This window comes from Arachis stenosperma, chromosome 6, assembly GCF_014773155.1.
Source record: "Arachis stenosperma cultivar V10309 chromosome 6, arast.V10309.gnm1.PFL2, whole genome shotgun sequence".
NCBI classification, from domain to species: domain Eukaryota; kingdom Viridiplantae; phylum Streptophyta; class Magnoliopsida; order Fabales; family Fabaceae; genus Arachis; species Arachis stenosperma.
Genome location: NC_080382.1, coordinates 132,695,454 through 132,710,368, shown reverse-complemented (window position 1 = coordinate 132,710,368; position 14,915 = coordinate 132,695,454). Strand labels below are relative to the sequence as shown.

The window sequence follows — 14,915 nt, the reverse complement described above, 5'->3', positions numbered from 1 at the left end:
ACATATGCCATCGACTTTTAAGGGAACAAGAAATCCAACAAAATTTTTAAATTTAACAACTTTATTATCTATAAAACTATGTTAGATCTCACGCATTAACATGCAATTTACAACTAGTTGATAAAAGCAAGCTAGCAACAATGGTGGCTGATATGTGCGTGTCGATTAAAGCAGGAAGCTCTGATTATTTGGAGAACATCCAGAGCGCAGAATATCATTTTCCCAAAATTTTTACATTGTTGGAGTTACTTTTGCGGCTGGTATTGGTGGCCTTCTATTTGGTTATGATACTGGTACATCATACATATATGTGTATTTTCTACCGTTTCATTAATTAAGAAAAAAAAAGAAAAAAATGATATAGCACGTATTTTGTTTTCATCTGTAGGTGTGATATCTGGTGCTCTCTTGTACATAAAAGATGATTTTGAAGTTGTAAAGAACAGTAATTTTCTTCAGGTAAAAGAGAGAGTGCCTTTTTTTTCATTTTCTTTTAATTTGGTAGCTTGTAATTGTGACCATAGTTATATGAACGCAACATGTTCTGGTAGGAGAACTGGTACGTGGTACACGATACATCACATTTAAAATTTTTAATGGGAAAAGTATATATATATAACATTTGACTACACAGATAAATTGTGAATTCATGTAACTATGACTATGACACAGCACGACAAGAGTAGAGTATCATTTTGCAGCAATTATATGTTCTCATTTTGTTATGTTTGCAGGAACTAATAGTTGCCATGGCCTTAATTGGTGCAATTTTCGGTGCCGCCATTGGTGGTTACATTAATGATTCTTTAGGGCGTAAGGCTGCCACTATTGTGGCAGATATTTGTTTCACAGTAGGATCACTCTTGATCGCCGTCGCACCAAATCCCACTCTTATCATAGTTGGCCGGTTTTTTGTTGGCCTAGGTGTAGGTTTCGCTTCTGTTACTGCTCCTATGTATATCGCAGAAGTATCACCGTCTGAAATAAGAGGTGGATTAGTTAGTGTCAATTGTCTTATGATCACAACTGGCCAATTTCTTTCCTTTGTCATCAATTATGGTTTGACTAGAGTAAGCATACCCAACTCTTTAGCTAACAATACCAATAGCAATAATTTTATCTTCTTCCATCTTGATTTTCTAAGAGCAAAATTATGTGTGCAGGTTCCTGGAACATGGCGTTGGATGCTTGGAATTGCAGGTACACCAGCTGTTATTCAGTTGGTTCTTATGGTCTTCCTTCCTGAGTCCCCCAGATGGCTATATTTGAAGGTAAATGATGATATAATATCAATGATCATTCATGTGAAGTTCTCTTTATGAAAAAATTATAGGTAATAACTATTAGATAATTTTACATGTTGAACTAAAGATTAATGTTGAAAACCAATTTTTTTAAACTAACATCAGCCAATTTTTTTAATTTTATTTATCTTAAATTTTAGATCCTAAAACTAAAATTATAAACATAAAATCTAAAACTGACTAATGCTAGCTAACTAAAAATTAGTTTTCTATACTATCTTTTTTAACTAAATTATCATCTAACAATTATCAGCTATTATTTTCATATGAAGAAAACTTTATGTTAATAGTCACATATAAAATCTAGGTAAAATTAATCCTTATATTGATTCCTTTTCGGTACAATAATTAAAAGCTTAGTTACTTTTAACTTGCAGAATAGGAAGGAGGAGGCTACCAATGTTCTTTCTAAGATATACCCATCTCCCCGGTTGGAGGACGAAATATATATTCTTGAAGCTCACATGGAGCAAGAACAAAAGGATAAGGTCAAAGTTAAATACACTGATGTATTTAAGTTGAAAGAAATCAGAGTTGCGTTCATATGTGGCGCTGGACTTCAAGCATTCCAACAACTTACCGGTATTAGTGTTATAATGTACTATAGCCCAACAATCATTCAATTGGCTGGCTTCAATCAAACGAATCGGCTTTGTCTTATCCCTCATTGTTTCTGCAATTAATGCCGGTGGCACAATTATTGGCATTTACCTTATTGACATTGTAGGGCGAAAGAAGCTTATACTTAGTAGCTTAACAGGTGTGGTTGGATCGTTGATCCTACTCTCTGCTTCATGTTATGTTAGAGGACATGGCAACCCGAGTTTAGTTTATGGATGGCTTGCTGTTGCGGGTTTGGCTTTGTATATTATATTCTTTGCACCCGGAATGGGTCCTGTTCCTTGGGCTGTGAACACAGAGATATACCCTGAAGAGTTTAGAGGAATATGTGGTGGCATGTCTGCAACAATTAATTGGGTTGGTAGTGTCATCATGTCTATTAGCTTCCTTTCTTTTGTGGATGCTATTGGGCTTGGTGAGAGTTTTATGATTCTTTTGGTTGTTGCTTGTGTTGCAATAGTTTTTGTGATTTTCTGTATGCCAGAGACAAAAGGGTTGACTTTTGAAGAAGTTTCAAATGTTTGGAAAGAGAAAGCCTATGGAAAAAATAAAAACATAGAGAGCATAGTTGAGCAAGCAAGTACATGATCAGCAACTTTTTCCAATATGCCTTAGACTTTTGAAAGCACGAAAAGTCATAAAGTTTGGGTTTGAACATGAAATGAAGAAGAACAAAAAATAAAAGGAGAAGAAATGAAAGATGCAATATATATGTGTCTGCGTGCTCACTGGTAGCTTTGGCCAAATAAAAGGGGGAAATGTTAATGAAGAAGACGTGGTGACATGTGTGATATGCAATAGAGTTAGTTAGATGAAATGAGAATCTGTTATAGGATCAATTGAGTGTTAGTTATTGATGTGTTATCCTTCATTCTTAGTGTGTAGATAAGTGAGGTAGCTTCAAGTGTAAACTAATTCATTCCACTATCAATTCAATTTCATATTCTTTGTTCATTCTATTAATTTTCTCTTTGGTTTTCATCTCTTTCAATACCTTTACATGATATCAGAGTTGGTTATGATTAATCATGGCTTTAACTCTTGCATCATCATCATTATCGCTGCTAAGAACATCTTGGTTCCTCTACTGATAAGCAATAGTATTTTTTAACGATAAAATAAAAGGTTATGCCACAATGATGAAATTGAATATTTTCAGAACATGAAGAATGTACGTAAATAGACTTGTATTTAGACGTGTGTTATCAGGGACAGATTGAGGTTCAAAGAAGGAGGACATTTGCCCCCCACTAAATTTTGAAAAAAATGTAATAATTTTATTTAAATATATATTATTGTCCCTAGTATAATTATATTTTTATCTCCACAAATAATTATAAAATTTTATTTTGAGATTTATATTAATTTTTTTATTAAATTTAACATGTAACAATATTTAGTTTGTTAAATTTGATTTAATATCAAAATTAAAATTAATTAAATAAATTAACTCAATAAAAGATTAATAAATAGTGATAATATAATTTTAGTGATATTATATATAAATAAATTAAGTTTTTATTGTTTTATAGCAACATACCTTTTATATACAGGTTTAACTTTTTCTGGTATTTATATATATCTTTAGTTTCAAATTATAAATACTAGTATATTAATAGACAAATATGTGTTGATTGATTTAGCCTTTTATTATTAAATTTAAATGTGTATAAAAATAAAATTAATTAAAATGACAAGTTATTTATAATTTATTTATGAGGTTTTAAGTTTAAGTTTTTGAAATAAAAAAATATTTTTTATAAATTATATTTAATGAATAGCATGTTAAAAATAGGGCAAAAAACCCTAATAAGCTAAGGCAAGTTTCGAATTACGTAAATAAGCGAAAAGCAAAATCGTTTCAGCAATGAGCCAAGGCCTATTTTAATGTAATTCGAACCAGCTTGGTTCGAACTACATTCCTTAATAAATCGAACCAGTGTAGTTCGAATTAGGATGAGAAAACGTTGAACATAATTCGAACCAATGTGGTTCGAACTCAAATTGCACATAATTCGAACAAGGGTAGTTCGAATTACACCTACGATAGCTAACCATGTAATTCGAACCAACCTGGTTCAAATTACCCTTCTCGTGGCTCCATTAGTAATTCAAACATACCTGGTTCGAATTACTCAAGATTCGGCTATATAAGGAGTTTGAATCAGCCTCATTCGAACCATTCTTCCTTTCCCCTACCCCACCAAATTCCAGAGAAAATGACCCAGATTCTCTCCGACGAAGACCTGAACGGAATACTCTGCTGATGGGGGATGATCCGGCACGGTTATATCACTTGGACGGAGTTGCTCATATAGCCGGGGTCATCAACGACGATATTAGTATAGAAATAACTTCGTGCTAGCGATATATGTGACTTAGTGGTTTTGCATTTGCTTTTAGTGGCGGTTTATGTTAGCGGTAAATCATAGTGGTATTGTTGGTGGTTTAGTTGAGAGGTTTTGCATGCGGTTTAGATGGTGGTTTAGTTGGTGGTTTATCTAGGTGGTTTCTGTTGGTGGTTTATGTTAGTGGTTTATGTTAGTGGTTTACGTTAGTTGTTTAATGCTACCTGTTTTACGTTAGTGGTAGGTGTTGGTTGTTTTGTGTTGGTTGTTTTATGTTGGTGGTTTAGTTGGTGGTTTATGTTAGTTGTTTTATGTAAGTGGTATGGTTTAGTTGTTTTATGTTAGCTGTTTTATGTTAGTGGTTTATGTTGGTTTTTTTATGTTGGTGGTTTATGTTAGTTGTTTTATGTTAGTGGTTTGTGTTAGTTGTTTTATGTTAGTGGTATGGTTTAGTTGTTTTATGTTAGCTGTTTTATGTTAGTGGTTTATGTTGGTTTTTTTTATGTTGGTGGTTTATGTTAGTTGTTTTATGTTAGTGGTTTGTGTTAGTTGTTGTTAGTGGTTTGTGTTAGTTGTTTTATGTTAGCTGTTTTATGTTCATGGTTTTAGTTAAGTTGTTTTATGTTAGTGGTTCTAGTTAAGCTGTTTTATGTTAGTGGTTTAGCTGTGTGGTCTATGGTAGTTGTTTTGCATGTGGTTCTCGTTCATGGATTTTTATGCGGTTTTATTTAGTATGACGTTTTGTTGATGATTTATCGTTTTGGTTATGTTTGTCATTGGTTATGAAGCTGGTTCTAACAATGCGGTACATGTCATGTGCAGCCCCAGCGATGCATCAGGAGCATGCGGCGGCAGCAGGGCATGCGACTCGATGACAGATACGTTCCGTACTTGTAGATGGCCGGACTATACCATCTTGCAAGGCTGAACGATAGATGGTTCCGGTTAGACGAGGCCCTTGTCAGTGCATTCGTCGAGCGATGGCGTCCGGAGACGCACACATTTCATATGTCGTTCGGAGAGTGCACGATCACACTTCAGGACGGGCATACCAGTTGGGTTTGCCAGTGGACGGGCGTTACATGAGCGGCTGCCTATCAGAATTCCAAATATACATCCAGGGTGGCCGTCCAGCCTGGGTGTGGTTCCAGGAGTTGCTTGGAGTGGTTTCTCCTCCCAGCCAGGTTCAGAAGTACGCAGTGAACTGCAGCTGGTTTCAAGAGACTTTTGGTGAGTGGCCCGAGGGAGCCGATGACGAGACTGTGCGGCGATATGCCCGTGCGTACATCATGATGTTGTTGGGTACGCAGCTGTTTGCGGACAAGTCCGGCAACCGCATTCACATTAGATGGCTTCCCTACGTAGCTAGGCTGGAGGAGATGGGTACCTACAGCTGGGGTTCTGCAGCACTGGCATGGTTATACCGGTGCATATGCCGAGTGGCGAACAGACATGTGGTCAAGTTAGCGGACCCACTTCAGCTACTTCAGTCTTGGATCTTCTAGCGATTTCCTCGGTTTAGGCCTGCAGGGTATGAGACGTTCAGCTGGCCATTGGTATCGAGGTACTCTACTCAGCCTTCTCTATTTCAATTTAATATAAATAACTCCATGTTCATTAATAATGTATTACAAACCCTAAACACACATTTAAGTAGCCATAAGACACATGTATGATGCAGGTGGTCATGATACAACCCTTCCGGTAGCAAGAAGGGTCCTAGAGTGCAGATGTGGAGGCTGAGGATAGACCGGTTACAGGACAGGGAGGTGAGTACGCTACTTAATAAGTTTCTTTATTTAACCACACTTTATGAGTTGGGTCCATGAGTTGCCCTAACAATGGAGAGTTCTCCGTGCAGTTTATCTGGATGCCGTACAGTAATCCCGACGTACTTCAGGTTGTGCATCCAGAGGCTTTGCAGCCTCGGCATATGGCGTTGTGGCGGTCTGTGACGTCGCTGATCTACTTTGCCGTCATAGAGTGGTATCAGATAGATAGGGTTCTTCCGCAGTTAGGAGGGGTGCAGCCCCGTCCGAATCCCGCCTTGAACATCGACTTTCTGATGTCGAAGGACGGCAGAGGCGGTGATCGATGGTTCCCGTACCATTTGCAGAAGTGGCATCTCTATTGGGACTCCCGTGCGGAGACCGTGCTGAGGTTCGATGTTGTTGTCGACCCTGGACCGTCGCATGAGTTCCTCGAGTGGTGGAGTCAGCATGGAAAGAGGTTCTTGTCTCCGGAGATGCACTTGGGGGATCCGAGAGCCATTCCTATTCCAGTTGAGGCCTCACAGCGGGGTGCTAGGCGAGTTCCTGACATGGATCGTTCTGAGGACGTGCCGGACAGGCGGCGGGTTGAGAGGAGAGCTCGTGTGGGGATACGACGGAGCCAGCGTGAGTGGAGGTGGCTTGATGCGGCTATAGACGATGATGACGATGCCGGTCCCGCTAGAGGCGGACGACGAGGCCAGGGAGGGAGACGGAGAGGGCGTGGTGCGGTGGACTACCGTGGTTGTGACCCTGACAACGATGACGACGATCAGCATGGTCCCGTGGGCGGGGATGGTGCAGGGGCTGTTGCAGTTGATGGTGTTAGTACCCACGATGGCGGACATGGAGGTGAGTGGTATAGGTCAGGTATGGGTGACGGGGCTGACCCTGGTGACGCTGGACTTGGGTCGGGGCCTCTTGGAGATTACTTCGTTGGTGTAACCGCCCATGACCAGCCTCAGCAGGAGGGTACCCCATGGGTTATTCCGGGATCACAGTGGTTAGACTTCCTTGCCTCAGATACGCTTGATGCGGACTTCGGGGGTGCACAGTTTCTAGAGGACATTACCGCCATCATGCAGGAGGACGTGCCGGCCCGGAGGCGTGGTCAAACCTCCGGCACGCAGGCACCTTTAGATGTTGATCTGAACGAGCCTCCTACGGCATCTGTTGGTGACCATTTTGGTTTGGGAGGTACCCCATCATCCGCCTACGCTGCTGCATCAGAGTCTGTTACCGGGCCGTCTGCGGCACCCGTCCATTTTACGCCACCTGCACAGCCTGGCCCGGATGAAGACGTGGATGAGATCGAGGATGAGGAGCCGTTTATCCGCAGAGGTCAAAGGGCACGGGTACCCCGTCGTTGCTTTATGGGCTCGCATCTGTTTAGATGATTAACGTTTCATGTATTTTGTTCCTTAGGGTTCATTCATGTATGACAGCCATGTGTACTTTTGTTGTTATTTTAGAGTTGTTTTCCTTTGTTGTTTGTTCATCGAATTGTACTTTAAAAACGGATGTGATGAGCGGATAATTTGTACGCTTTTTGGCATTGTTTTTAGTATGTTTTTGGTATCTTTTAGTTAGTTTTTATTATATTTTTATTAGTTTTTAGTTAAAATTCACTTTTCTGGACTTTACTATGAGTTTGTGTGTTTTTCTGTGATTTCAGGTATTTTCTGACTGAAATCGAAGGTTCTGAGCAAAAATCTGATCCAGAGACTGAAAAGGACTGCAGATGCTGTTGGATTCTGACCTCCCTGCACTCGAAGTGGATTTTCTGGAGCTACAGAAGCCCAATTGGCACGCTCTCAACGGCATTGGAAAGTAGACATCCTGGGCTTTCCAGCAATATATAATAGTCCATACTTTGCCCAAGATTTGATGGCCCAAACTTGCGTAGCAATCCGGCCTCAGAAATTCCAGCGTTAAACGCCGGAACTGGCATAAAACTTGGAGTTAAACGCCCAAACTGGCATGAAAGCTGGCGTTTAACTCCAGAAAAGGTCTCTACACGGAATTACTTCATTGCTCAGCCCAAGCACACACCAAGTGGGCCCGGAAGTGGATTTTTCTGTCATTTACTCATTTCTGTAAACCTTAGGATACTAGTTTACTATTTATAGGATCTTTTGACATTGTATCCGTACCTTATGACCTCATAACATTTTAGACGTTTCATTGTGTACCTTCCACAGCATGAGCCTCTAAACCCCATGGTTGGGGGTGAGGAGCTCTGCTGTGTCTTGATGGATTAATGCAATTACTACTGTTTCTTATTCAATCATGCTTGCTTCCATTCTAAGATATCACTTGCTCTTAACCCGGATGAATGTGATGATCCGTGACACTCATCATATTCTCAACTATGAACGTGTGACTGACAACCACCTCCGTTCTATCTTAGATTAAGTAGATATCTCTTGGGTTCTTTAATCGGAATCTTCGTGGTATAAGCTAGAACTGATGGCGGCATTCAAGAGAATCCGGAAGGTCTAAACCTTGTCTGTGGTATTCTGAGTAGGATTTAATGACTGGATGACTGTGACGTGCTTCAAACTCCTGAGGGCGGGGCGTTAGTGACAGACGCAAAAGAATCACTGGATTCTATTCCGGCCTGATTGAGAACGGACAGATGATTAGCCTATGCTGTGACAGAGCATCAGGGACGTATTTTCACTGAGAGGATGGGAGGTAGCCACTGACAATGGTGAAACCCTACATACAGCTTGCCATGGAAGGAGCCTTGCGTGTTTGATGAAGAAGACAGTAGGAAAGCAGAGATTCCGAAGATGGAGCATCTCCAAACCTCAACCTATTCTCCATTACTGCAATACAAGTAACCATTTCATGTTCTTTTGCTTTTTACAATCAATCCTGATAATTTCTGATATCCTGACTAAGATTTACAAGATAACCATAGCTTGCTTCAAGCCGACAATCTCCGTGGGATCGACCCTTGCTCACGCAAGGTATTACTTGGACGACCCAGTGCACTTGCTGGTTAGTTGTGCGGGATTGCAAAAGTGTTATTGCAATTTCGTGCACCAAGTTTTTGGCGCCGTTGCCGGGGATTGTTTGAGTTTGGACAACTGACGGCTTATCTTGTTGCTTAGATTAGGACTGTTTTATTTTTGTTGGTTTAGAGTCTTTTAGTTGAGTCTAGTTTCATATTCTAAGTTTGGTGTCCTCTTTGTGTTTTCCTTTAAAATTTTCGAAAATTTGTGTTTGATTTTCTAAAAATTTTAAGTTTGGTGTCTTTTTGTTGTTTTTCTCTTTCCTCTTTTCAAAAATCAAATCTTTTTCATAAAAATTTTTTTCAATCATATCTTTCTAATTGCTCTTTTCAAAATCTTTTTAATTAACTAATTGATTCAGTTCTCAATCTGCTTTGATTTTATTCTCTTTTTGATTTTTGAATTTTTCTTTTAATTTCCTTTAATTTTATTTTAATTTTTTCGTTTATTCAAAAAAAAATAATAATAAAAAAAAGGGGGCAAAATTTATCTCTTTGCAATCATTATCATTTCCCTTTTGTCCATAATGGACTTAAGTGGGATTAATCAGTCCAAAAGGACTCTGGGGTCATATGCTAACCCCATTACAGCTGCATATGGGAGTAGCATCTGTATACCCCCCATCAAAGCAAGCAGCTTTGAGCTAAACCCTCAACTCATTATCATAGTGCAGCAAAATTGCCAGTATTCTGGTCTTCCACAGGAAGAACCTACTGAGTTTCTGGCACAATTCTTACAAATTGCTGACACAGTACATGATAAAGAGGTAGATCAGGATGTCTACAGACTGTTACTGTTTCCATTTGCTGTAAAAGATCAAGCTAAAAGGTGGTTAAATAATCAACCTACAGCAAGCATAAAGACATGGAAACAGTTGTCAGATAAATTCCTGAATCATTTTTACCCTCCAAAGAGGATGACACAGCTAAGGCTGGACATCCAAGGCTTTAAACAAGAGGATAATGAATCCCTTTATAATGCCTGGGAGAGGTATAGAGGTATGCTAAGAAAATGCCCCTCTGAAATGTTCTCAGAGTGGGTGCAGTTAGACATCTTCTACTATGGGCTTACAGAAAAAGCTCAGATGTCTTTAGACCACTCAGCTGGTGGATCTATACACATGAGGAAGACAATTGAAGAAGCTCAAGAGCTTATAGACACTGTTGCTAGAAACCAATATTTGTACTCTAGCAATGAGTTCTCTCCAAGGAGGAAGTCATGACAGTATCAATATTCTAATCCTCAAGAACAGATGATTGAGCTTAATCAACAATTACTCCTGATGAGAATAGTTAGCAGAATTTAAAGAGATGCTCTATGAAAATAAAGTTGCTAACAAGAACATAGAACTGCAGTTGAATCAAGCAAAACAGCAGATATCTAAACAGATAACAGAAGAATGTCAAGCAGTTCAACTGAGGAGTGGGAAGACACTGAACAACACCACTCAAAAGAGCAAAAAGTCAAATAAGAACAATTAACAGAGGATAACCAAGCCACTGTCCAAAATCCCTCTGAGGACAGTAAGAGCCCAGAGAGGAATACTTTTGGCGTTCAAACGCCAGAAAGGGAAGGAAAACTGGCGTTAAACGCCCATTCCTTGCCCAGTTCTGGCGTTCAAACGCCAGAAAAGGGAGACAAGTTGGCGTTAAACGCCCAATGGGTAGCCAAGTCTGGCGTTCAAACGCCACAAAGGAGTCAGACACTTGCAAGTGCTGATAACAATCCCTCTAACAAGGCTTCTTCAACCACTTCTGTAAGGAATAAACCTGCAGAATCTAAGGTTGAAGAATATCAAGCCAAGATGCCTTATCCGCAAAGCGGAGCAGGATAAGCAATTTGCCCGCTTTGCAGACTACCTAAGGACTCTTGAAATAAAGATTCCGTTTGCAGAGGCACTTGAGCAAATACCTTCTTATGCTAAGTTCATGAAAGAAATCTTAAGTCATAAGAAGGATTGGAGAGAAACTGAAAAGGTATTTCTCACTGAAGAATGCAGTGCAGTCATTCTGAAAAGCTTACCAGAAAAGCTTCAAGATCCAGGAAGCTTTATGATACCATGCACATTAGAAGGTGCTTGCACCAAGACAGCCCTATGTGATCTTGGAGCAAGCATCAATCTAATACCTGCATCCACTATCAGAAAGCTTGGGTTGACTGGAGAAGTTAAACCAACCCGGATATGCCTCCAACTTGCTGATGGCTCCATTAAATATCCATCAGGCATAATAGAGGATATGATTATCAAGGTTGGGCCATTTGCCTTTCCAACTGACTTTGTAGTGCTGGAAATGGAGGAGCACAAGAGTGCAACTTTCATTCTAGGAAGACCTTTCCTAGCAACTGGACGAACTCTCATTGATGTACAAAAGGGGGAAATAACCTTGAGAGTCAATGAGGATGAGTTCAAGTTGAATGTTGTTAAAGCTATGCAACATCCAGACACATCAATGACTGCATGAGCACTGATATTATTGACTCTTTGGTGGAGAGGTCAATGACTGAAAGTCTTGAATCAGAGCTAGAGGACATCTTTAAAGATGTTCAGCCTTATCTTGAGGAACTAAAGGAAATAAAGAAATTCCGAAAATTCCTCAGGAAGAACAAGCCTCCTAAACCAGAGCTCAAACCATTACCACCATCCCTGAAATATGCGTTTCTAGAGAAGGCGGCACTTTTCCAGTGATCATAAGCTCTGCTTTAAATCCACAGGAAGAGGAAGCACTAATTCAAGTGCTAAGGACACACAAGACAGCTCTTGGGTGGTCCATAAGTGATCTTAAGGGCATTAGCCCAGCAAGATGCATGCACAAGATCCTATTGGAGGATGATGCTAAGCCAGTGGTTCAACCACAAAGGCGGCTAAATCCAGAGGAAAGTGGTGCAGAAAGAGGTCACTAAGTTACTAGAGGCTGGGATTATTTATCCTATTTCTGACAGCCCCTGGGTGAGCCCTGTCCATGTTGTCCCCAAAAAGGGAGGCATAACAGTGGTTCATAATGAAAAGAATGAACTGGTTCCTACAAGAACAGTTACAGGGTGGCGTATGTGTATTGACTACAGAAGGCTCAATACAGTCACCAGAAAGGATCATTTCCTTACCATTCATAGACCAGATGCTAGAGAGACTAGCAGGTCATGAATACTACTGCTTTTTGGACGGCTACTCAGGTTACAACCAAATTGCAGTAGATCCTCAGGACCAAGAGAAAAAGCATTTACATGTCCTTCTGGAGTATTTACCTACAGAAGGATGCCTTTTGGTCTGTGTAATGCACCTGCAACCTTTCAGAGGTGCATGCTCTCTATCTTCTCAGATATGGTAGAGAAATTTCTGGAAGTCTTCATGGATGACTTTTCAGTGTTTGGAGACTCATTCAGCTCCTGCCTTAACCATCTAGCACTTGTTCTGAAAAGATGCCAAGAGACCAACCTAGTTTTAAACTGGAAAAATGTCACTTTATGGTGACTGAAGGGATTGTCCTTGGGCATAAAATTTCAAACAAGGGAATAGAGGTGGATCAAGCTAAAGTTGAAGTAATTGAAAAATTACCTCCACCTACTAATGTTTAAGGCAATCAGAAGCTTTCTGGGGCATGCAGGATTCTACAGAAGGTTTATAAAGGATTTTTTCAAAAATTGCCAAACCTCTGAGTAATCTGCTAGCTGCTGACACGCCATTTATCTTTGATAAGGAGTGTCTGCAGCGTTTGAGACCCTGAATGCTAAGCTGGTCACAGCACCAGTCATCTCTGCACCAGACTGGACATTACCATTTGAAACTAATGTGTGATGCCAGTGACCATGCCATTGGTGCAGTATTGGGACAAAGGCATGGTAAGCTTCTGCACGTCATTTATTATGGCAGCCGTATCCTAAATGATGCACAGAAGAACTACACAACCACAGAAAAGGAGTTACTTGCAGTGGTTTTGCCATTGACAAGTTCGGATCTTTTTAGTATGATCAAAAGTGATTGTGTACACTGACCATGCTGCTCTTAAATATCTACTCACAAAGCAGGATTCAAAGCCCAGGCTCATAAGATGGGTGTTGCTTCGCAAGAGTTTGATATAGAAATAAGAGACAGAAAAGGGACAGAGAATCAAGTAGCTGATCACCTGTCAAGGATAGAACCAGTAGCAGGAGCATCCCTCCCTCCTACTGAGATCTCTGAAACCTTTCCGGATGAGCAATTGTTTGCTATTCAGGAAGTTCCGTGGCTTGCAGACAGTGCAGACTATAAAGGTTCTCCTTCTGTAACCATGGAGAGGAAGCATGAAGAGCTTCTCTCAAAACAGAGTCAAACAGAGCCCCCACAGTCAAACTCTAAGTTTGGTGTTGGGAGGCCACCACCAACTTCTAGTTTGGTGTTGAACCCCCACATTCAAACTCTAAGTTTGGTGTTGGGAGGTTCCAACATTGCTCTAAGCCTCCGTGAGGCTCCATGAGGGCCCACTGTCAAGCTACTGACATTAAGAAGCGCTTGTTGGGAGGCAACCCAATGTTTTATAATTAACTATTTTCTTTTGTTATTTTATGTTTTTGTAGGTTGATCATGAGAAGTCACAAATCAATTGAAAAAGCAAAAACAGAATGAAAAACAGGAAGAAAAACAGCACACCCTGGAGGAAGAACTCACTGGCGTTTAAACGCCAGTGAGGCTAGCAGTTGGGCGTTTAACGCCTAGTCTGGCACCATTCTGGGCGTTTAACGCCAGAAAGGGGCACCAGACTGGCGTTAAACGCCAGGAAAGGGCAAGAATCTGGCGTTAAACGCCAGAAATGGGCACCAGCCCGGCGTTTAACGCCAGAATTGGCTCAAAACGTGTTTTTGAATGCCATTTGGTGCAGGGATGACTTTTCCTTGACACCTAAGGATCTGTGGACCCCACAGGATCCCCACCAACCCCACCACCCTCTCTCTTCTTCACCCATTCACCAATCACCTCAACACCTCTCTCCCAAAAACCACCCACCTATCAAATCCCACTATCATCTTCACTCCTTCATTTTCACACACCCTAAACACTACTTCTTCCCCTTTTTGCCGAACCACAAAGCCATCTCCCTCTCCTCCATTTCTTCTTCTTCTACTCTCTTCTTTCTCTTTTGCCCGAGGACGAGCAAACCTTTTAAGTTTGGTGTGGTAAAAGCGTTGCTTTTCGTTTTTCCATGACGATTTATGGCATCCAAGGCCGGAGAAACCTCTAGAAAGAGGAAAGGGAAGGCAAAAGCCTCCTCCTCCGAGTCATGGGAGACGGAGAGATTCACCTCAAGGGATGCACCTTCCTCCACAAAACTACTGGGAGCAACTGAACACCTCCCTAGGAGAATTGAGTTCCAACATGGGACAACTAAGGGTGGAGCACCAAGAACACTCCATTCTCCTCCATGAAATTAGAGAAGATCAAAGAATCATGAGAGAGGAGCAACAAAGACAAGGAAGAGACATTGAGGAGCTCAAGCACTTCATAAGACCTTCAAGAGGAAGAACAAGCCGCCATCACTAAGGTGGACCCGTTCTTTAATCTCCTTGTTCTTTATTTTCTGTTTTTCAAATTTTCATGCTTATGTTTGTCCATGTTTGTGTCTTATGATCATTAGTGTCTATGCCTTAAAGTTATGAATGTCCTATGAATCCATCACCTCTCTTAAATGAAAAATGTTTTAATCACAAAAGAACAAGAAGTACAGGGTTTCGAAATTCATCTCTGAAACTAGTTGAATTAGTTTGATGTGGTGACAATACTTTTTGTTTTCTGAATGAATGCTTGAACAGTGCATATGTCTTTTGAATTTGTTGCTTTGAGAATGTTAAAATTGTTGGCTCTTGAAAGAATGAGGAGAAAGA

General features: G+C 40.5%; 1 pseudogene; it reads left to right on the top strand.

The window, feature by feature from the left end:
• The first annotated feature begins 140 nt into the window (after positions 1–140).
• LOC130934671 (inositol transporter 1-like) lies at positions 141–5,201 on the top strand (annotated as a pseudogene).
• Positions 5,202–14,915: the final 9,714 nt, after the last annotated feature.